Raw genomic sequence first — 25705 nt, forward strand, 5'->3', positions numbered from 1 at the left:
TTAGAACTGCCTCTGTCTAGCAAAATAAGAAAACAAAAGCAATACTGCATTCCTGAAGGGATTAAGCTGCAATCAAGGACCTGAAAGGTACATAGGTAGTAATTCCCACCACATCCCCATTTTACTGGCCAATGTGGCCTGTGCAGAAGACAGTGGACCTTAGAGAATGAGAGAGGATTCTTATAAGCTTGATTGGGTAGTGACTCCAATTGCAGCCACTACATCAGATGTGGTTTCATTGCTTGATCAATTTATCATATTCCCTGGTACCTTGTATCCAGCTATTGATCTGGCAAATGAATTTTTCACCAGCTCTGTCAATAAAGATCAGCATAAGCAGTTAGCATTCAACTGGCAAAGCTAGAAGTACATCTCTGTCCTAATGCAGTGGTATATTAACTATCCAGCCATATGTCATAATTTAGTTCACAGGGATCTTAATTGCCTTTCCTTCCCACAAGATGTAAAACTGGTCCATTATATCAATGGCATTATGCTTATGGGAACTAATGAGCAAGAAATAGCAACTACTCTAATTTTATTGTTAAAACATTTGTGTGTCAGAGGGTAAGGTTTAATCCCACAAAATTCAGAGTCCTATACCTCAGTAAAAGTTCTAGAAGCCCAGTGATATGGGGCATGTTAACAAGGATAAGCTGTTATATCTGACTCTTGTACAACCAAAAAAGAGGTGCATGCCTAATGGGCTTCTTTGAATTTTGGAGGAAAAAAATCTTCATTTGAGTGTGTTTCTCAAATTCATTTATTTATTGAGTGACCTTAAAAGCTGCTATATTTTTTTGTGTGTAGGGGCCCCTAAGAAAGGGCTCTGCAACAGGTCGAGGCTGCTATGCAAGCATTCTGCCATTTTTGCCATATGATCCCTCAGATCCTCTGGTGCTTGAAGCGTCAGTGATTGATAGGCTGTTAGGAGCCTGGCTCCTACAGGTGAATTGCAGAGCATACATACCCCTAGGATTTTGGAGAAAAGCCCCACCATTCTTTGTGGATAACTACTTCCCTTTTGAGGTAGAAGTTCTTGCCCTACTGGACCTTTAGTAGGAAATGCTTGCCATGAGGCATCAACCATTAACCTGAGCTGCCCAGCTGAACTGGGTCTTATTTGACTCACAACACTGCAAATTTGGGTATGCACAGTAGCACTCCTTTATGAAGTGAAAGTCCCATGTACAAGCCAAACTAAGCAGGCCCTCAAGGCACAAATTACATGATGAAGTGTTGCAAATGCCCCTGGTCCCCATTTCTGCTACACTACCTTCTCTCTCTGTCTTCTCCTTGTCCTCATGGGGAGTTGCCTATGATCAGTTAACATGAAGAGAACACTTGGGCCTGTTTTACAGATGGTTCTGCATGATATGTAGGCATCACATGTAAGTGGAGAGCCACAGGGCTACAGTGCTTTCCTGGGACATTTTTGAAGGACAGTAGTGAAGGGAAATTTTCTAATTGGGCAGAACTTCAAGCATTGCACATAGTAGCTTGCTGTGCTCAACAACAAAGTTAATGTGGTGGCAGAGATGGAGGTAATGCATGAGCTCATTACAGCTTCCACTCACCATGATAAATGTGATAAATGTCAATTGAAAACTACAATAGCTTGGAGTTCCCATCGTGGCTCAGTGGTTAACGAATCCAACTAGGAATCATGAGGTTGTGGGTTTGATCCCTGGCCTTGCTCAGTGGGTTTAGGATCTGGCGTTGCCATGAGCTGTGGTGTAGGTCGCAGACGCGGCTCAGATCCCACATTGCTGTGGCTCTGGTGTAGGCCGGCAGCTACAGCTCTGATTCGACCCCTAACCTGGGAACCTCCATATGCCATGGGAGTGACCCTAGAAAAGTCAAAAAGACAAAAGAAAAAAAAAAGAAAAGAAAAGAAAACTACAATAACCAGGAGTTTCCACTGTGGCTCAGTGTGTTAAGGACCTGACATAGTCTCTGTAAGGATGTGGGTTCGATCCCTGGCCTTACTCAGTGGTTTAAAGATCTGATGTTGCCACAAGCTACAGTGTATTTTGCAGATGAGGCTGGGATCTGGTGTTGCCATGGCTGTGGGATAGGCCTGAAGTTGCAGCTCTGATTTGACCCCTAGCTTCCATATGCTGCAAGTGCAGCTATAAAAAGAGAAAAAAAGGAAGAAAGAAATGAAAACTACAATAATACAATCCAGACAAAACTAATGGCCAGAATCTTCAGGAGTGACAGTTTGGGTCACTCAACTACATAAAGAACCATGACCATCTGAAGGGCTTGCTGAAAGCATAGGGAATTAATATGGGTAGTGGAAGAAGTTAGCTGTAAATACCACTATGACCAAGTGGCTAATTATAGACATAAAGGCTGTAAATGTCATGACTATTTTCTCTTATTTTTGTTATAAATACATTTGCATATCTCTATCAAGCATTTATCTTTGTTTTCTTTCCTCTTTGTCTTATCATGTAACACATATTATACTGAATATTTCTTTTTAATGAATTTAGTACTTTTAAAAAAATTATTGGAGTATAGTTGACTTACGATGTTGTATTAGTTTCAGGTGTACAGAAAGTGAATCAGTTCTACACATACATATATCCATTCTTTTCCAGATTCTTTTCTTACATAGGTCACTACAGAGTATAAAGTAGATTTCCCTGTATTATAAAGCAGGTTCTTATTACTCATACATTCCATATATACTATTGTGTATATGTCAATCCCCAGCTCCCAATTTATCCCTCCCCTCAAAGTTTCCCCTTTGGTAATCATAAGTTTGGTTTCAAAATTTTTGAGTCTGATTCTGTTTTGTGAATAAATTCTTTTGTATCATTTTATTAGATTTCACCTATTAGTGATATCATATGATATTTTTCTTTCTTTTATTTCACTTGGTATAATGATTTCTCGGTCCATCCATGTTTGCAAATGGCATTATTTCATTCTTTTTATGGCAGAGTAATATTCTATTGTGTATATATGTAACACATTGTCTTTATCCATTATCTTTTGATATGCATTTAGGCTGCTTCATGTCTTGGCCATTGTAAATACTAATGCAATGAATACTGGAGTGCATGTACCTTTTCGAATTATGGTTTTTCTCTTGATATATGCCCAGGAGTGGGATGGCAGGATCATATGGTGGTTCTATATTTAGTTTTTTAAGGAACCTCCATGCTAATCTCCATAGTGGTAGTACCAATTTATATTCCCACCAACAGTGTGGGAGGGTTACCTTTTCTCCACACTCTCTCCAGCATTTATTATTTGTAGACTTTTTGAAAATGGCCATTCTGACTGGTGTGAAGTAATACTTCATTGTAATTCTGATTTACCTTTCTCTAATAATTATTGCCATTGAATATCTTTTCACGTGCTTTTTGGTCAACTGTATGCCTCCTCTGAAGAAATGTCTAGTTAGATCTTCTTCTCATATTTTGATTGGGTTGTGTTTTTGATATTTATATATATTAGCTGTATAAATATTTTGGAGATTAATCCCTTGTTGTTTGAGCTGTTTGCAAAGATTTTTTCCCACTGTGTAAAATGACTTTTTGTTTTGTCTGTGGTCTCCTTTGTGATGCAAAGGTTTTTAAGTTTAATTAAGTCCCATTTGTTTATTTTTGTTTTTATTTTCATTACTATAAGGGGTGGATTCAGAAATATAATGCTGCAATTTATGTCAAAGAGTATCCTGCCTAGGTTTGCCTCTAGGAATTTTATAGCATTCAATTTTACATTTAGAGCTTTAATCCATTTTGAGTTTATTTTTGTGTACAGTTTTAGAGAATGTTCTAATTTCATTTTTTTTACCTGTCCAGTCATCTCAGCAGAATTTATTGGAGAGGCTGTCTTTTCTCCATTGTATATTTTTGCCTACTTTGTTGTAGATTAATTGACCACGGGTACATGGGTTCACTTCTGGGCTTTATATCCTGTTCCATTGTTCTGTTTTCTATACCAGTACCATGCTGTTTTGATGACTTTAGCTCTGTAGTATATTCTGAGGTCAGGGAGCCTCATTCCTCCAGCTCTGGTTTTCTTTCTTAATGTTGCTTTGTCTCTATGGGGACTTTTGCATTTCCATACAAAATAAAAACAATTTTGTGCTTGTTCTGTTAAAAAGATCATTGGTAATTCTATAGGGATTGCATTGAATCTGCAGACTGTCTTGGGTAGTATAGACATTTTGACAATACTGATTCTTCCAATCCAAAAGCATCATATATCTTTCCATCTCTTTCTTTCATCCATGATTTCCTTCATCAGTGTCTTATAATTTTCAGAGTACAGGTCTTGGCCTCTTTAGGTAGCTTTATTCCTATGTATTTTATTAATTTGAGGCAATGGTAAATGAGATTTTTTCCTTAATTTCTTTCTCTGACCACTCATTGTTAATGTATAGGAGTGCAGGATATTGCTGTGTATTAATGTTGCATCCTGCAAATTACCAAATTCATTGATGAGCAGTAGTTTTCTGGTAGCATCTTTAGGATTTTCTATGTATAGTATCATGTCATCTGCAAACAATGACAGTTTTACTCCTTCTTTTCCAATTTGGATCCCTTTTATTTCTTTTTCTTCTCTGATTGCCATGGCTAGGACTTCCAAAACTATGTTGAATAAAAGTGGCAAGAGGGGACATTTTTGCCTTATTCCTGATCTTAGAAGAAATGCTTTCAGCTTTTCACCATTGAATATTATGTTAGCTGTGGGTTTGTCATATATGGCCTTTATTATGTTAAGATCAGTTCCCTCTCTGCCTGCTTTCTGGAGAGATTTTATCATAAATGAATGCTGAATTTTATCAAAACCTTTTTCTGTATCTATTGAGATGATCATATGGTTTTTATTCTTCAATTGGTTAATGTCATATGTCACACTGTTTAACTTCCAGATATTAGAAAAATCCTTGCATCCCTGGGATAAATCCAACTTGATCATGGTGTGTGATCCTTTTAATATATTGTTGGATTCAGATTGCTACTATTTTGTTGAGCATTTTTGCGTCTATATTCATCAGTGATACTGGCCCGTAATTTTCTATTTTGTGGTATCTTTGTCTGGTTCTGGTGCCAGGGTTATGGTGTCTTCATAGGATGAGATTGGGAGATTTCCTTCCTCTGAATATTTTTTGAAGATTTTCAGAACAGGTGTTAACACTTTGCTAAATGTTTGATAGAATTCACCTGTGAAGCCATCTGGTTGGACTTTTGTTTCTTTGGAGGTTATTGATCACAGATTCAGTTTCTGTACTTATAATTATTCTGTTCATATTCTCTATTTCTTCCTGGTTCAACCTTGGGAGATTATACATTTCTACAAATTCTTCCATTTCTTCTAAGTTGTCCATTTTACTTGCATGTAGTTGCCAGTATGTGTTTGCATATAGTTGTCCTTATGGTCCTTTTTATTTCTGTGGTGTCAGTTATAACTTCTCCTTTTCCATTTCTGACTTTATTGATTTTTTTTCTCCCTCTTTTTTTCTTGATGAGTCTGGCTAAAGGTTTATCAATTTTATTGATCTTTTCAAAGAACTACCTTTTAGTTTCATTGATCTTTTCTATTTTTTTAGTCTTTATTTCATTTATTTCTGCTCTGATCTTTATTTCCTTCCTTCTACCAACTTTGGAATTGTTCATTCTTCTTTCTAGAGTCTCTTTAGGTGTAACATTAGGTTGTTTACTTGAGATTTTTCTTTCCTGAGGTAAGCTTGTATTCTATAAACTTTCCTCTTAGGACTGCTTTTGCTGTGTCCCATAGGTTTTGGACATCGCGTTTTTATTGGTCTCCAGGAATTTCTTGATTTCCTCTTTTATTTCTTCAGTGATCCATTTTGGTTCATAGCTTATTTTTTAGCCTCCACCACATTTGTAGTTTGGGGAGGTGTTTTTTTTTCTTGTATTGAGTTCTAATCTCATAGTTTTGTGGTTGGAAAAGATACTTGATATGATTTCAGTTTTCTTAAAGTTACCAAGGCTTGCTTTGTTATGCAGCATGTGATATATCAATGTTCCACATGCACTTGAAAAGAATATGTATTCTGCTGCTTTTGGATGGAATATGCTATAAAGATCAATTAAGTCCATATAATCTAAATGTGCCATTTAAGGTCTGTTTCTCCTTATTGACTCTGTCTGGATAGCTGTATGGTGATGTAAGTGGGGTGTTCAAGTCCCCCACTATTATTGTATTACTATCAATTTATCCTTTTATGTCTTTTAACATTTGCCTTATATATTGAGGTGCTCCTATGTTGGGTGCATATATATTTACAATGGTTTTATCCTTTTCTTAGATTGTTTCCTTGATCATTATGTATTGTCCTTCTCTACTCTAGTAATAGTCTTTATTTTAAAGTCTACTTTGTTTGATATGAGTACTGCTACTCCAGCTGTTTTCTTTTTAATTTCCATTTGTATGGAATACCTTTTTCCACTCCCTCACTTTTAGTCTTTATGTATCTCTAGCTATGAAGCAGGTCTCTTTATCTTATTTTTAAGATTCTAGTTGATTTATAATGTGTCAAGTTCTGCTGTACAGCAAAGTGACCCAATTTACACACACACAAATGCTAATGGAAATTCTTTAGGGAGAAAAGTAAAGACAGCAAACAGAAACAAGAAAATTACAAAATGGGAAAGTGTACCAGTAAGGGCAAACAAACAGTAGAGGTAGGTACCTTCCATCACAGTCTGTCCCAAGAGACTGGATATAGTTCCCTGTGCTATATAGCAGGTGGGTCTTATTTTGCATCCATTCAGCCAGTCTATGTCTTTGTTTGCATCATTTAATCCATTTATATTTAAGATAGTTTTTGATATGTATGTTCTTATTCCCATTTTGTTAATTGTTTTGGATTTGTTTTTATAGGTATTTCTTCCTTTCTTCCTTTCTCTTGTGATTTAGTGACTTTCTTTATTTAGCATTGTGTTTGGAGTCCTTTTTCTTTTTGTGTGTTTATCATTTACATATTTTTCATTTGTAGTTATCATGAGGTTTTGATATAGTAGTCAATATGTATATTTGATTGTTTTAAGTTGCTGATCTCTTAATTTTAAATGCATTTCATATATCTTTCATTTGTACTCTCTTCTCACAATTACTGGTTTTGATATCATAGTTGTGTGCAGGTGACTTCCTACCTCTACTCTTTGTTTGCCCTTACTGATACACTTTCCCATTTTGTAATTTTCTTGTTTCTGTTTGCTGTCTTTACTTTTCTCCCTAAAGAATTTCCATTAGCATTTGTTGAAAAGCTGGTTTGGTGGTGCTGAGTTCTTTTAGCTCTTGCTTGTTGGTATAGTTTTGATTTCTCTGTCAAGTCTGAATGAGAGCTGTGCTGGGTAGAGTATTCTTGGTTGTAGGTTTTTCTCTCTCATCACCTTAAATATATCATGTCGCTACCTTTTGGACTATAGTTTCAGCTTAAAAATCAGCTGATAACGTTATGTGGGGGTTACCTTGTATTTTATTTATTGCTTTCCCCTTGTTTTTAATATTTTCTCAATTTAATATGTCTCAGCATGTGTTCTTTCTTGGGTTGATCCTATATTGGACTCTCTGTGCTTCCTTTCCCATGTTAGGGAAGTTTTCAGTTAACATCTCTTCTAATAGCTTCTCAGACCCTTTCTCTCTTATGTTTCTTGGACCCCCCACATAATCTTAATTTTGGTATGTTTGACATTGTCCCAGAGGTCTCTTAATTTTCCCTCCTTTGTTTTAATTCTTTTTTTCTTTATTCTATTGTATGGGCAATTATTTCAACCATTCTGTTTTCCAGTTCACTTATCTGGTCCTCTGCCTCATTTATCCTGCTATTGATTTCGTGTAGTGTATTTTTCGTTTTGGTTATTTTATTCAACTCTGTATGGATATTTATATCTTCTAACTCACTGCTGAAAACTTCTTGTAATTTCTCACTCTGTGCATCTATTCTTTTCCCAAGTTCTTGGATTATCTTCCCAATCATTAACTCTGAATTCTTTCTCAGGTATAGTACCTATTTATCTCCAAATTAGTTATGCTTCTGGGGTTTTATTTTGTTTCTTTGTCTGGGATATATTCCTTTGCCCTCTCATTTTGCTTAAATTTCTATTTGCATTTTTATGTATGGAGTGGCTTAGTTATTATTCTTGACCTTGGAGACATGGCCCCCTGTAGGGGATATCTTATGTGTCCAGCAGCACACTTCCCTGTCATCACCCAGGGACCAATTGGTTGTAGAGTAGTTTCTGACCTGTGTTTGCAGGTTCAGTTCCACAGACTACAGGATTGTAGTTGTCTTACTTCTTGTGTCTGCCCTCTGGTGGGTAAGGCTGGTCTAGACTTTTGATTATATTGCAAGCATGCCCCTGGTTGTAGAGGCTGGTGCCTGCCCACTGGTAGGTGGAGCTGGGTTTTGGTCCTCTGGTTGACAGGGCTGTGTCAAGGGACATGTCTAGAGATGGCTGTGGACTCAGGAATTCTTTAGGCAGTGTGTCTGCTGATGGGTGAGGCTGTGTTCCCACCCTGTTGGTTGTTTGGCCAGTGGCATCCCTGCACTTACAGGCTGTTGGGTGGGGCCAGGCCTTAGTGTCAAGGAGCCAAAATGTCTGCCTCCAGCCAGAGTTCACCTAAGTCTCACTATTTCCTCTACCAGATTTTATGACCCTTGAGAGAGCCACAGCCACCTGCCATCTACCCAGAAAACCCTCCAAAGCCAACCAGTGGGTCTCACCCAGGCTCCTATGGAATCACTGCTTTTGCTCTGGATACTGGTGCATATAAGATCTAGTGTATGTCCTCTAAGTGTGGAGTCCCTGCAGTCAACCCCCACTAGCCTTCAAAACCTAAATGCTCTGGAGGCCCTCCTGTTGCTAGACCCTCAGGCTGGGGAGCCTGACATGGGGTTCAAGCTCTCACTCTGGTGGGAGAACCTATGAGATATAATTATTCTCCAGGTTGTTGGTCACTCACCCTGGTGGTATGGGATTTGATTATATTGCAAGCATGCCTCTTGTATCTTCTTGGTTTTTCCTTTGTCTTTGGATGCCGAATATCTTTCTTTGGTAAATTCCAATCTTTTAAATCAATGGTTGTTCAACAGTTAGTTGTGATTTCAGTCCACAGGATAATTAAAAGTGTCAGATCCCTAAAAAGAAGGAAATCATGACTCAATAGATATTCAGGGACACTATTTCCACCTTTAACCACTGTAAATTTGGTCATTTGCATCATAAGAAGTAAATATACATACACATATTCATTCATATATATATGAAGCCTGAGTACTGTAAAGATTGAAGGATTTGGGTGGGAGTTATTTGTAATCTTCTTGTAGACTTGAGGGACAATTTGGTTCAAGTAAGCAGTGAATGGTATATATTTTATAGATTCATCTAATATTATTATTTGTATCAATAGTTTTTTCCCTTTTATTTGTAGGGAGTATCCCATTATATTCCATGGATATAACACCATTGGCTGTTGGTAGATATTTGTTGACAGATATTTAGGTATAGAAATTAGAAAGAATGGTGATGGAGTTCCATGGTTGCCTAGTGGTTAAGGATCTGGCATTGTTGCTGCTGTGGCTTGGGTCACTGCTGTGGCATGGGTTTGATCCCTGGCCCAGGAATTTCTGCAAACCACAGGCACAGCCAAAAAATAAAACTAAAAAAAAAAAGCTGAGGAATTCCTATTGTGGCTCAGCAGTAACAAACGCAACTACTATCCACAAGTACCTGGGTTTGATCCCTGGCCTCACTCAGTGGGTTAAGGATCTGTAGGTCACAGATGCAGTTTGGATCGTGTGTTGCTGTGACTGTGATGTAGGCTGACAGCTACAGCTCTGATTTGACCTTTATCCTGGTAACTTCCATATGCCATGGGTGCAGCCCTAAAAAGACAAAAAAAAAAATAGCTGATATAAACTTTCCTACACAAGTCTTTGAGTATGCATATTTTTATTGCTTTTTGTTAAATACCCAAGAGCATTATAAGAAACTGCCAAACTTCACCATCAGTGGCAGCATTATGATCATTTGTGATGGAATCATTTTATGCTAGTCACTATTTTACATGCTAAATATTTTATGAAAATTTTGGATTAAATCCTTGAAACTACTCTATTTGGTTGATATTATCCTGTCTATTTACCAATAAGGAAGCTGAGAACTGAACAGTCATATGCCTAAGGTTACATAGCCAAAAACTGTTAAGTTGGGATTTGATTCAAAGGTGCTAGAATCTATTGTAACAGGAACATTCAACTAGTGTCATTCCTTGTTTTAGCTTTTAAAGTTTGAGGATTTATGAGTGAACCTACGTTTTCAAGTTTTCTGGGGGCTACTGGTGGCAACCGCTTACTTGGAGATTACTGACCTCACGGAATTGTGGTGACTGATTTCTTTTTAATAAAACAATTAAGCAATAATAAATGAAACTCAATATGCCAGATGTTTGTGGTTAATGTACATGAAGAGATAACTATAGCCATAAGATTGAAATTAAACACATGAATGAGAGGAATTCAAATTTGGTAGTGGTTTACAACTTTGACATGAATGAGGATACCAAGGGAAGCAAACTGAAACTGTTACAGTGAATGCTGAATCCCATACAAAAAATATTATTCGAGTAAGGAAAAAATAGTGATATTTGAATAGGCAATAGAAGCTCTTAATGGCAGTATTATTCAAGAGAGAGACAGAGGCCTATATAAACATTGTCATATAATTTTGGTGAAAGCTCTAGAGTTGCCAACTGATCTGTACTACATTTTATGAGAGAAGTAATATGCTATAAAGATACTGAAGAATTAGGGGTTTGGGAAGTTCTTTTGACACTTCCTTTACTATTTTCAAGTCCTTTTTTAACCTTCGCATTTAATAGAATGAATTATAATTACCTGTTTATGTGCCTGTCTTTCATCCCATTGTGAACTCTTTTACGATTGAGAATATACCTGATTAATCTTTATTTTCCCAGCAGTTAGTACAGTCCCTGCTTGAAAGCTTATGGGAGGGACTCAAATGTTTATTTAGTGACCAGAATGAATGTATAAATAAGTGAACAAGATACTTAGAGGAGAGGCTTTGTTCAGCTGCAATCAAAGAAAACTGCTACACAATTAAAACATAAAATTTAGAAAAGAAGTTTTGCTCTAGGAACAAAGTATTTGGACTTTACTAGGAAAGAACATTATCTGTTCTTTCCAAAGAAGATAATCATAAGAGATCTTTTGGGCTACATGGATCTCAACAAAATAAATAACTTCTATTTCTGATAGGATCTATTTTCTTAAATAGGTCAAGGTAAAATTGTCCCATGTTTGGAAATAAAAATGAATCATATAAATATACAACTCTGAAATGGCTGACTATAAAGAGAATATGAAAAAATATATTCCAAATTCGTTAGAAAATGAAACATATTGCCTATCTTGTTATATTTTCATTTGTTTTCTGGTTTGGCATTTCATTTACTTATTATTTGAAAACTGTAATTATCTTCAGTAACATGTAAATAATTCCAAAATTAAAAATAGGGAAAGAACCAACTTTAGAAATAATCCAACACATTCCCTTAGAATGATTCCCAATATATAAGTACACATAATGGGAAAATGCCATGACCAAAGAAGTAAACTCAGATGTTCCTAATGAAGCATGACTCCAAATTTAAGATCATCTCTCAATTTCTATGTAAAAGCCTTGGTGTCTGAAGTTGGCACTCTTTATGGATGCCTTCTTGCTTGGCTGTTTCACTCCACTGTCTAACTAAGGAGGAACAGGTTCTAACAATTTTCCTTTTCTTGACCCTGCCCAGTCTGACTAAGTTTACTAAATTCTGATACCTCAGCATCACCCAACTCATGGGAATCTGCTACCATTAAAAAATAGTTAGATAGTATTACGAGCTACAAATATGACACTGTCCTCTTTAGAAATAGACTTGCTGGTATATAACATCATTAAATGCATCTTAATAATAATTTATTATGAACTATCTTCTGTGTATAGTTCAAGGAATGACCTGGCATATTGCCTTTGAAACAAATACATAATAGAAAATACTTTTTATCTTCCTCTGAGTGCCAGTTACTCATTTAACTAGAATAAGAATAGCAGTGAGATCCAATAAATAATGAGGTCTAATTTCGTGGTTATCCACAAAGATATGTGTATACTGATTAAAATAGAGAAAAGGGGGTCACCTTGTTCTTAAGTCATCCATATACCCTGTCTTTGATCAAGAGTGTAGAGGTCATGTGGGAATTTCTTGGTAAATCAAAGAGAAAATTTGTCTTCACAGTTAATTAACAGAACCTCTTAAGTAAAAAGAACCTTATATTTGGGTAATTTCTATCAATTGTTTACTGTTCTAGAATTTTTTCAACTACATTTTGAACATGTGAAGATGAAGTAAAACTTTTGATTACTAAATGAAATATTGTGAGTGCTATTCCTTAAATTAAGTTGTTCATTACATTATTGCTTTTACATTTTAATGAGAAAGCAGTCAGTCACAAAGGAAAATAGCATAATCAAAGCAATCCGTATTATTTGTGAATTCCCAAGCCAAACAGTCATAAAGAGTCCTTTTCTACCAAGCTTTACAATGTAATTAGCATGAGAGATGGCCTGTGATTCTCAGCCTAGTTCACAATCTTGGAGCATTCCAGATCAGATAATTATTTAATATGAATTAGAACCATTACAATGCTCAGATATTTTTTAAAATCCCTATTAACATGAAAGTCAGGAACAATATTATTCTGCATCACTCCTCAATAAAATGACCCAGCTATTCTATAGAAACCATCTCTTCATATAATATTACTAAATAGTTGGCACTCTAATATCTACCAGCTGGGGATAGGTTAAAGAGAGCAAATAATCTACTGTTACAAATTTATCAAGGAGAATTATTTGCAAGTATGGCTCTGCTTGTATAAGAAATGTTCTCCCAGAGGATAGGCCTAAAGAAAACCATTTCATTTATTTGTTAAACCTTTATGAAAGTACACATTTAATATCATATATTACAATTATAAATACAAAAAAAAATGGAAAAGAATACATGCCAAAGAGGAGGCCACTATTAAAAAGAGTGAAACTTGCACACGAATTTTTGTGACGAGTGTAATAATATAGGTACACACATTGTAAAATGGGGGAATAAAGAACAGACCCAATATTTCACCAGTCTAAAAGATGAATGTTAGTTTTCCAGCTGTATTAAGAATTAAGAAGCTGTATAATCCAAATGCATGGAGGCAAGAAAGAGGATGGTTCATTATAGAAAACATCAAAGATTTCGTGATGATTGAAGCATTGGACAGAAATCAATGAGAAAGCAGGGCCATATCATGAACAACTTTGTTTACATGTTAGTGAAGAAAACCTTATTCCGTAGTATGTATTAAGTGTGGAGCTATTGAGTAATTCGTAATATGAAAATGAAATTAGTAGTCACTGAGAATGAGTTGGAGCGAGTAGACATAGATAAAACTGAGACGGGATGACTGATTAATATTCTACAATGCATATGAAAGCCAGTTATAGGGCAATAGCATTGGAGTTGGAAGGAAGACAATGACAGAAGAGATGTGAAAAAACGTTCAACTGGAATTTCGGATTACTTGACACCTAAAAATCTGGTGTACAACCCAGATTTTAGAACCTCTATTAGATCCACTGAACAAAGAACAGCTGAGTTCAAAATTTCCTGCATCAGCAGTATAGTCTCTGCATTAGCTTCCTATTACCAATGTAACTAATTACCAAATTTGTGGGTAATTAAACAATACAAATTTATTTTCTTAGAGTTTGGGGGCCATAAATTTAAAATGAGTTCTATGGAGTCCAAATCAAAAGTAGTGTTCCTTATGAAGGCACTAGGATGAATTTGTTCCCTGATTTTTCCAGATTCTAGAGGACACTGGTATTCCTTTGTTCTTGGTCTCATCACTCCAACTTTAGTTTCTGTTATCCCATCTCTTTCTCTCTGCTGCTATCATAATATCACCTTCTCTAACACTGGCCCTCTTGCCTCCTTTGTATAAGGACCCTATTATTATATTGGGCCCACACAAGGACAATGCATGATAACATTTCCACTTCAAAGTCCTTAATCACATCTGAAGTGTCATAATGTTCCTCTTTTCATGTAAGGTAACATGTTTATAGATCCCAAGAGCAGAATGTGGACATCTCTGGATAAAGGATGGGGGATTATTATTCAGCCTATCACAGCTTATCACAAAATTTGGAGGATTTATATTAATGAAGGTAGGATCAGGCCAAGGATTTTATTAAGAGATTACTTTAAAGTCTCCTTCCTGAGAAAATGATTACAATCATCAAAGGTAAACAGAGGAACCCTGGCACAATCTTATTTGTGTGCTGTAATTTTGAGGAATGATAGTGGAAGATGAGGAAGGCCATGGGTCAGATAGAGAGAATTCCACTTTAAATTATTTCACTGCTATAGATTAAATCATCAAGACATTCAAAAGCAGTTGCACTGGAATAACCCAGGAGAAACAAGTCTACAGTCAACTGAACAATTGTCAGGGCTCATTACTGATTTACTAGCTATCAGTGGCAAAAATGAGATCAGATAGTATTATTCTGTGTAAGTATTCTGTGTATGTTAATGGATAAAATATAAAGAAAAGGGAATTTAAAGAACAAAAGGAAGTATAGAAGAAAGAAAGGGAAGAAGAGAAGGAATAAAACTAGTTTCACAATAAAAGCAAACAACAACTCTAAATAGGAAAAAATTAATCGGCATAAATAAAGCTTCCCTGATCAGAATGACTAATGACACCTCAGTTTACTTCCCACTGTTTTCACCATTCCACTCAAGATACTCAAATTCTTAGCTGATTATATATAAAGTGACCATCAGTCACGGTCCCACTTAAGTCTGAGAGAATTGAAAAAAACTGAACACCAAACCTGAGGGTATCTAAAGAGAATACTTTCACATTACCTTGGAACAGTTATCAGGCTTGCAATGACCATTATGGTTCCTGTGAAAATAAATTGCCATATAAAACTAGGAACAAAATATGAACTCTAAACCTCAAGTGAAAGCATATAGTCAAATCAGATTTACTACAATAACCAAGGAATATTTTACATACCATCTGTGCTGTGAGACCAAATTTTTTTAACTTTTCAAAAACAATTTGCTTCTTTTGGGAACAATCCCTTTTTCTGTAATCTACTCCATTCCCCCATTGAAATTAAGTGGTTCCAAGATGTTTTTGTGTTATAACATGATTGAATCAACCTTGTTTCCCCCAAAATAGTGTAGGTGTGAACACCTCACTGAATCTAGGACAATAAGCTATCATTTCCTGTTTCTTCCAAAGTGGAACTAAGGAAGGGACTGTGCCCTACTTCAGCAGTGGAAGCTATAAAATTTTACTTGGTAGCAGATTAAGTCAATCTGCAGTGAATTAGAATGTAGTTAATACAGAGAGACAAACATGAATGAGAATTTGTAGGAGAAGGAGGAAAGGAAGAAAAAAAGGAGAGAGAGGAGCATAAGGAATTTCTGATTTTCTTTAAGACCTGGCTTAGAGTTTGTGAGAGACTAGCTACATTCCTTGCCTTTCAAACTTGTTATTCTATCCATTTAAGGATTCTATGAGTAAAGTAAAAAAAAATGACCATTTTACCTAATATAGTTTGAATTTGATGTCATTCTACCACATAAGAGCAAAAGGGCCTTCACTCACATAATGCAATTGTTAATAAATTTATGCAAAAATATAAGAACATTCTCAAAACAAGTGGAGAAAATAAACTGAAATTACAACTAGAGAATTAAAGTTATATCATCCTAGTATTAGAATAGTGAAGTGCAAGCTTTTAGAGCTTATATAAATTTAATTAGGTCCTATTTGTTTATTTTTATTTTCATTACTCTAGGAGGTAGACGAAAAAAAGATACTGCTGCAATTTATGTCAGAGAGTATTCTGCTTATATTTTCCTCTAGGAGTTTTATAGTATCCAGCCTAATGTTTAGGTCTTTAATCCATTTTGTTTATTTTTGTGGTGTTGTTAGAGAATGTTCTAATTTCATTTTATTTTGTCTTTACATGCAGCTGTCCAGTTTTCCCTGCACCACTTACTGAATAGACTGTTTCTCTTACACTGTATATTCTTGCCTCCTTTGTCATAGATTAGTTGACCACAGGAGTGTGGATTTACCTCTGGGCTTTCTATCCTGTTCCACTTATCTGAATTTGTTTTTATGCCAGCACCATACCATTTTGCTTACTATAGCTTTGTAGTGTAGTCTGAAGTCTGGGAGTCTTTTTTTTTTGTCTTTTGTCTTTTTGTTGTTGTTGTTATTGTTGTTGTTGTTGTTGCTATTTCTTGGGCCGCTCCAGGGGCATATGGAGGTTCCCAGGCTAGGGGTTGAATCAGAGCTGTAGCCACTAGCCTATGCCAGAGCCACAGCAACGCAGGATCCGAGCCGTGTCTGCAACCTACACCACAGCTCACAGCAATGCCGGATCATTAACCCACTGAGCAAGGGCAGGGACCGAACCCGCAACCTCATGGTTCCTAGTCGGATTCATTAACCACTGCGCCACGACGGGAACTCCCTGAAGTCTGGGAGTCTTAAAAGCTTCTGCAAACCAAAGGAAGTCATTTAAAAAAAATGGGAGAAAATCTTTGCAAAGGAAGCAACTGACAAGGGATTAATCTCCAAAATATACAAACATCTCACACAACATTATATCAGAACAACAACCAAATTAAAAAAGGGTTGGAAGATATCAATAGAAATTTCTTCAAAGAAGACAGAGAGATGGCCAACAGGCATATGAAGAAGATGCCCAACATTTCTAATTATTAGAGAAATACAAATCAAAACTACTATGAGGTATCACATCACACCAATCAGAATGGCCATCATCAAAAATCTACAAACAATAAACCTGGAGAAGTTGTAAAGAAAATGGAACCCTCTTACACTGTTGATGGGGATATAAATTGGTACAACCACTATGGAGATGAGTATGGAGGTTCATTAAAAAACTAAATATAGAACTACCGTATGATCCAGATTACAGAGAAAACCTTAATTTGAAAAGATGCATGTGGAAGAGGATTAAGGTGGTGGAGGAGTAAGAGTCATCATTGTGCTTACCTCCTCCCACAAACACATCAAAAAAACACATCTACATGTAGAATGATTTGCACAGAACATCTACTGAATGCTGGCAGAAGAACTTAAAAGGGCATCTCCGTAAAGGGCAAGAAACCCTTGACATAACTGGGTAAAACAAAAGAAAAAGAGAGAGAGAAAAGGAATCAGGACAGGACTAGCATTCCTGAGAGGGAGCCATGGAAGAGAAAATGAACCCACATACTGGGAAGCCACCTTACTGACAGCTAGATCAGCCGAGGTGGAGGGACCTCGAAGTTGTGGGGAAAAGCACAGCAGCTGGGCTGAGGAGAACAAAGTGGAGTAAGAGCCACACAGATCATCTGCACCACCAACCCAACACCACAGCCTGAGACACTCAGACAGGGGCTGGGTGCTGACTTAGGCTCTAGAGGTCAATTCTGGGAAGAGGCTAGGTTTGGCTGTGTGGAGACAGCCTTGGGGCTGGGGAGTGGTGTGCCAATGGCTGGAGAGTGGAATGCCATAGCCAAGGGAACTTGGAAGGTAGTCTGGGCCTTCAGGAGAAGCAAGGCCCCACCGTTGGGGAGGGAGAGAGGAAGAGGCACAGACTGCCACAGGAATCTCCCAGTGCATGTGTCAGCTCTCAGAGGGTGGGGAACCTCTGGCACAGGCTACGATTAGCAAGAGGCAACTTGGTTGGGCCACGGGAGACCAGGCACTTCCTGTGCAGGCTGCTGGGCACTACTTGTGTGGGCAAAACGCAGCAGGGAACTAAGTGTAATGCAGTGCCTCTTGTATGATCTACAAATGGAAGGGACAAACCACAGCAGTCATCTCAGAAACTAGAGGGAGGCCACCACTATGTGTCCATGAACAGGCACCACTTGCACCCCAATTACCTCAGAGGGCACTGCAGAGGAGGGCATTGTGACTGAACACTACCTTTTGTTGCTCTCACTCCCCTGGGAACTCACACACCCTGCCACTGCCACTTCCAAATACTCTGGTGCTTCCTAAATGTGCTTAAGGCTCACTACCACTTCCCAGGGCCCTGCAACTAGGAGTAGGCCACACCACCTTCCTGTGGGTCTTTGCTACTGTCAAGAGCCCAGCAACCAGGCACTGACTATGAGCCCTACCCATTGTCTCCTGCTCCCTGGAAACACACTCAGCACCCAGGGGATAATAGTCTGCTCACACTGAAGAAAGAGACAGTAAATACCTAAACTCCCATGCCAAAAATAAATAGTAACCCCCAACAAAATACAAAGTGGTTCTCTTGCACAGAAAGAGCCCTCCAAGACCACATTTTGGTTTTCCCTAAACCTACAGAAAAAGAAAAACATAAGCAAGATGAAGCAGCTCAGGAACCATCCCCAGTTAAAAGAACAGGAGAACTCACCAGAAGCAGCAAACAATGAAACAGACTTCTGCAGTCTAATACACACAGAGTTCAAAAGGCAGATGGTGAAAATACTGAAGGAATTAAGGGTGAATATGAAGGAATTAGAGCAGACATAAACAGTAATGCAGATTACTCTAGAAAGGAACTAGAAAATATAAGGAGGAGCCAAGAAAAATTAGAAAATTCATTTGCAGAGATGCAAACTGAGCTAAAGACACTAAAGAGTGGAATGAATAATGCAGAGGAAGGAATAAGCAAGTTGGAAGATAGAATAATGGAAATCACCCAATAAGGGCAGCAGACAGAAAACCAAATAAAAAAAAACATTAAAACAATATAAGAGATCTATGGGATAATATAAAGCAGGTCAATCTATGCATAACAGGAATTCCAGGAGAAAAAAAGGGGGAAATACACTTGAAGGAATTATGTCTGAAAACTTTCCAAATCTAAAGAAAACAGATATCAAGATACAGGAAGCACAGAGGGCCCTAAACAAGTTGAACCCAAAAAGGCCCACACCAAGACATATTATAATAAAGATGGAAAAAGTTAAAGAGAGGATTCTAAAGTCAGCAAGAGAAACACAAAGCGTTAATTATAAGGGAACCCCCATAAGGCTATCAGCTGATTTCTCTACAGAAACACTACAGGCCAGAAGAGAGTGGTAAGATATATTCAAAATTCTAAAAGGGAAAAATCTGAAGCCTAGAATGCTCTACACAGCAAGAATATCATTTATAATAGAAGGAGAAATAAAGAATTAAAGAATTTCTCCAACAAACAAAAGCTAAAAGAGTACTGCAATACTAAACTCATTCTAAAAGAAATACTGAAAGGGATTCTCTAAAAAAAAAATAAGTAAGAAGAAATGGGATGGAGGAAATGACAATTGTAAAGCAATCACTTAAATAAACCACCATGCAGATCTAAAGGGGGGGGTGGGAACCTACTGGAAAAGTGGCAATAAACACAAGGTACAGCAAAAGGACAAACTTGAAGATGTTAAAAAAGGACTTCAAAGTCATAGAATGTTGGAAGGAAAGTAAGAAAATCTCAACTCTTTTTTTTTAATAATGTATATGAGCCTATACGACTATCAGTCTAAGGCAAGCAGATATAGGAAGCAGTTAAATACTTAAAAAACAGGGCAACCACAAATCAAAACCAAACATTACATTCACAAAAACTAAAAAGAGAAGTACACAAGCATAAAATAAATGGAAATTGTCTGACTTAAGAAAGGAACAAAGGAGAAACATAGAATCAATTGGAAAACAAGGTTTAAAATGGCAATAAATACATATCTATCAATACTTACCTTAAATGTCAGTGGACTGAATACGCTGATCAAAAGACATAGAGTGGCAGAATGGATAAAAAAAGCAAAAGCCTACAATGTTCTGTCTACAAGGGACTCACCTTAGGGCAAAGGACACATATAGTTGAAAGTGAGGGGATGGGAAAATATATTTCATTCCAATGGACAAGACAGGAAAGCAGGAGTTGCAATATTCATATCAGACAAAATAGACTTTACAACGAAAGCCATAAAGAAATACAAAGAAGGACACTATTTAATGATAAAAGGATCCATATAAGAAGAGGATATTATAATTGTCAATACATATGCCTCTAATATAGGAGCACCCAGATACTTACAACAAATACTAACAGACATAAAAGGACAAATTGATGGGAATACAATCATAGCAGGAGACTTTAACACCCAACTCACATCAATGGACAGATCCTCTAGACAGAAAATCAATAAGGTAATAGAGATCCTAAAGGACACAGTAGAAAAGTTAGACTTAATTGACATTTTCAGGACATCGCATCCAAAAAAATCAAAACATACATTCTTCTCAAGTGCACATGCAACTTTCTCAAGGATTGACCACATACTGACACACAAAACTAACCTCAACAAATTTAAGAGTATAGATTATTTCAAGTATCTTCTCTGACCACAATGGCATGAAACTAGAAATCAATAACAGGTAAAGAAATGAGAAAAAAGGAAAGATTTCATGGAGACTAAACAACATGCTACTAAAAAACCAATGGGTCAATGAGGAAATCAGAAAGGAAATTTAAGAATACCTTGAGACAAATGATAACGAAGACACAACCACTCAAAATCTATGGGATGCCACAAGAGCAGTTCTTAGAGGGAAGTTCATAGCAATAGAGGCCTTCCTCAAAAAAGAAGAAAAATCTGAAATCAACAACTTAACCCACAACCCAAACAAATTAGAAAAAGAAGAACAAATAAAACCTAAAGTGAGCAGAAGGAAGGGAATCATAAAGATGAGAGAGGAAATCAATAAAATAGAGATTCAAAAAACAATAGAAAAAAATCAATAAAATCAAGAGCTGGTTCTTTGAAACAAAATTGACAAACCTCTGGCCAAACTCACCAAGAAGAGGACAGAAAAAATCCAAAAAAAAAATTAGGAAAGGAAAAAGGAGAAATCTCAATGGATACCAAAGAAATACGAAAAAAAAAATAGAGAATACTATTAACAGTTATATGCCAACAAATTTGAACACCTAAAAGAAATGGAAAACTTTCTAGACACTTGCAGCCCTCCAAAACTGAATCAAGAAGAGGTAGATAAACTGAACAGATGGATCACTAGAAATGAAATTGAATATGTAATAAAAACATTCTCTACAAACAAAAGTCCAGGACCAGATGGCTTCACAGGCGAATTCTAACCAAATTAAAAAGAGGAACTTATACCCATCCTTCTTAACCTTTTCCAAAAGGTTGAGGAAGAAGGAACACTCACAAAGACATTCTATGACACCTCCATCACCCTAATAACAAAACCAAAGATACTACCAAAAAAGAAAATTATAGATCAATATCTTTGATGAATTTAGATGCAAAAATTCTCAACCAAATTTTAGCCAACCAAATCCTACAAAATATAAAAAAGATCACACACCATGACCAGGTGGGATTCATCCCAGGTTCACAGGATGGCTCGACATATGCAAATCAATCAACATCATACACCACATTAACAAAAGAAAAGTCAAAAACCACATGATCATCTCAATAGATGCAGAAAAAGCATTTATTCATGATAAAAAATCTTACCGAAGTGGGCATAGAGGGAACATACCTTAACATAATCAAAGCCATTTAAGACAAACCCACAGCAAACATAATATTCAATGGAGAAAAGCTGAAAGCCTTCCCACTAAAATCTGGAATAAGACAAGGATGCCCACTCTCACCACTTTTATTCAACATAGTATTGGAAGTCCTAGCCACAGCAATCAGACAAAGAAAAGAAATAAAAGGCATCCAAATAGGAAGAGAAGAGGTTAAATTGTCACTGTACACAGATGACATGATACGATATATAGAAAACCCTAAGGATTCCAGGTAAGAACTACTAAAGTGACCAAGAAATTCAGCAAAGTAGCAGGATATAAGATTAACATGCAGAAATCAGTTGCATTTCTGTATACTAACAATGAAATATTAGGAAAGGATTGCAAAAATACAATATCTTTTAAAAATTGCACCCCAAAAATTCAATACCTGGGAATAAACCTGACCAAGGAGGTGAAAGACTTATATGCCGAGAACTATAAAACATTAATCAAGGAAATTACAGAAGATGTAAAGAAATGGAAAGCTATTCCATGCTCCTGGGTGGAAAAAATTAATATTGTAAAAATGGACATACTACCCAAAGCAATCTACAGATTCAGTGCAATCCCTATCAAATTACCCATGACATTTTTCACAGAAGTAGAACACACAACCAAAAAATGTATATGGAACCATAAAAAACCCAGAATTTCCAAAGCAATTCTCAGAAACAAAAACCAGGCAGAAGGCATAACTCTCACAGATTCCAGGCAATATTACAAAGCCACAGTAATCAAGACAATGTGGCACTGGTATCAAACAGACACATGGACCACCAGAACAGAGCAGAGAACCCAGAGGTAAACCTGGACACGTATGGTCAATTAATTTTTGATAAAGGAGGCAAAAATATAAAATGGGAAAAAGACAGTCTTTTCAGCAACTAGTGCTGGGAAAACAGGACAGCTGCATGGAAATCAATGAAACTAGTAGAACACACCCTCACACCATGCACAAAAATAAACTCAAAATGGCTTAAAGACATAAATATAAGACAAGACACCATCCAACTCCTAGAAGAGAACATAGGCAAAACATTATCTGACATCAGCCATACAAATGTTTTCTCAGGTCAGTCTCCCAAGGCAACAGAAATAAAAGCAAAAATAAACCAATGGGACCTAATCAAACTGACAAGCTTTTGAACAGCAAGGGAAACCATTAAAAAAAAAAAGACAACTTACAGAATGGGAGAAAATAGTTTAAAATGATGCAACTGACAAGGGTCTAATCTCTAAAACATGCAAACAACTTACTCAACAGCAAAAGAAAACCAACAACGCAATGGAAAAATGGGCAAAAGACCTGAATATTTCTCTAAGGAAGATATATAGATGGCCAACAGGCACATGAAAAAATGCTCAACGTCACTAATTATTAGAGAAAGCAAATCAAAACTGCTATGACGTACCATCTCCTACCAGTCAGAATTGCCATCATTAAGTCCACAAATAACAAATGCTGGCGAGGCTGTGGAGGTAAGGGAACCCTCCTACACTGTTGGTGGGAATGTAAATTGGTACAATCACTATGGGAAACAGTATGGACGTACTTCAGAAAACTAAATGTAGAATTACCATATGACCCAGCCATCCCACTCTTGGGCATATACCCGGACAAAATTTTCCTTGAAAAAGACACGTGCACCCGCATGTTCATTGCAACATTATTCACAATAGCCAAGACATGGAAACAACCTAAATGTCCATCAACATATGAATGGATTAAGAAAAATGATATATACACACGCTGGAATTCTACTCAGCCATAAAAAAGAACAAAGTAATGCCATTTTTAACAACATGGATGGAATTAGAGACTCTCATACTAAGTGAAGTAAGTCAGAAAGAGAAAGACAAATACCGTATGATATCACATAACTGGAATCTAATATATGGCACAAATAAACTTTTCCACAGAAAAGAAACTCATGTACTTGGAGAATAGACTTTTGGTTGCCAGGGGACATGGTGAGGGAGTGGGATGGACTGTGAGTTTGGGGTTAATAGATGCAAACTATTGCATTTGGAATGAATAAGCAATGAGGTACTGCTGTATAGCACTAGGAACTAAAGTCACTTGTGATGGAACATGATGGAGGATAATGTGAGAAAAAGAATATATATATGTATGTGGGTCACCTTACTGTACAGTAGAAAATTGACAGAATACTGTAAACCAACTCTAATGGAAAAAACAAAAATCATTTAAAAATAAAAAATAAAAACCCAGTAAACACAAAAAAGAAAACAGAAATGATACATGCACCCCAATGTTCATGGCAGCACTATTTACAACAGCCAAGACATGGAAGCAGCCTAAATATCCATCAACAGAGGAATAGATAAAGAAGTGGTACACATATACAATGGAATATTACTCAGGCACAAAAAGGAATGAAATAATGCCATTTGCATCAAAATGTATGGACACAGAAATGTCATACCTAGTGAAGTCAAAGACAAATATATGATATCACTTATATGTGCAATCAAATAAAATGTTACAAAATAACATGTTTATAAAAGAGAAGCAAGCTCATAGTTTTCAGAATCAAAGTTTGGGCTACCAAAGGAAACCATGGTGGGGAGGGATAAACTTGGAGGATGGTATTAATACATATACCCTACTATATGTAAAAGAGATAACTAACAAGGACACAGAGTTTTGCACAAGGACTCAGTGTTTTACTCAACGTTCTATAATAACTCAAATGGGAAAAAGAATGGATATGTGTATAAATTACTCACTTTGTTGTAAACCTAAAGATAATACAACATTGTAAATCAACTATACCTCAATAAATTTTTTAGAAAAGCTTACCAAAAATTCAAAAGAATGTTAATCTTGTATCCTGCTACTTTGCTGAATTCATTGATCACTTACAGTAGTTTTTGTGTGCAGTCCTTAGGGTATTCTGTATATAGTATCCTGTTGATGATCTCCCCATAGTGACAATTTTACCTCTTCTCTTCCAATTTGGATACCTTTTAATTGTTTGTCGGATGGCTGTGGCTAGGACATCCAATGTTATGTTGAATAAAAGTGGTGAGAGTGGGCATATTTGTTTTGTTCCAGATTTTAGAGGGAAGGTAATCAGCTTTTCTCAGTGGAGCACTATATTTGCTGTGGGTTTGTCATGAATGACTTTTACTTTGTTAAGGTATGTTCCCTCTATACCCACTTTGGTAAGAGTTTTTATCATGAATAGGTGCTGGATTTTGCCAAATGTTTTTTTATGCATGTATTGAGATGATCATGTGGTTTTTGACTTTTATTAATGCGGTGTATGATGATGATTGATTCGTGTATGTTGAATCATCCTTGTGAACCTAGGATGAATCCCACCTTGGTCATGGTGTATGATCTTTTTATGTTGTTAGAGTCAGTTGGCTAAAATTTTGTTGAAAATGTTTGTGTCTATATTCATCAAAGATATTGGCCTATAATTTTATTTTTTGGTGTATCTTTGGTTTTGGCATTAGGGTGATAGTGGCTTCATAGAATGTCTTTGTGATTATTCTTTCTGCTTCAACCTTTTGGACAAGTTTAAGAAGGATGGGTATGATTCTTCTTTGTATATTTGGTAGAATTTGCCTGTGAAGCCATCTTGCCCTAGACTTTTGTTTGAAGGGAGTGTTTTTATTATATATTCAATTTAATTTCTAGTGATTGGACTGTTCAATTCATCTTTCTTGCTTGGGTATTGGTGGGCTCTATGTCTCAAGAAAGTTGTCCATTTCTCCTAGGTTGTCAAATTTGTTGGTGTATAATTGTTCATAGTATCCTCTTTTTTTGGTATTTCTGTAGTATCCATTGAGATGTGTCCTTTTTCATTTCTTATATTGTTTATTTGAGTTCTTTCTTCTTCTTTGTGAGTCTGGCCAGAGGTTTGTTAATTTTGTTTACCCTTTCAAAGAACCAGCTCTTGGTTTTATTGCTTTTTTCTATTCTTTTTTTAAATCTCTATTTTAAATGTTTTTTG

This window comes from Phacochoerus africanus, chromosome X, assembly GCF_016906955.1.
Source record: "Phacochoerus africanus isolate WHEZ1 chromosome X, ROS_Pafr_v1, whole genome shotgun sequence".
Lineage (NCBI taxonomy): Eukaryota > Metazoa > Chordata > Mammalia > Artiodactyla > Suidae > Phacochoerus > Phacochoerus africanus.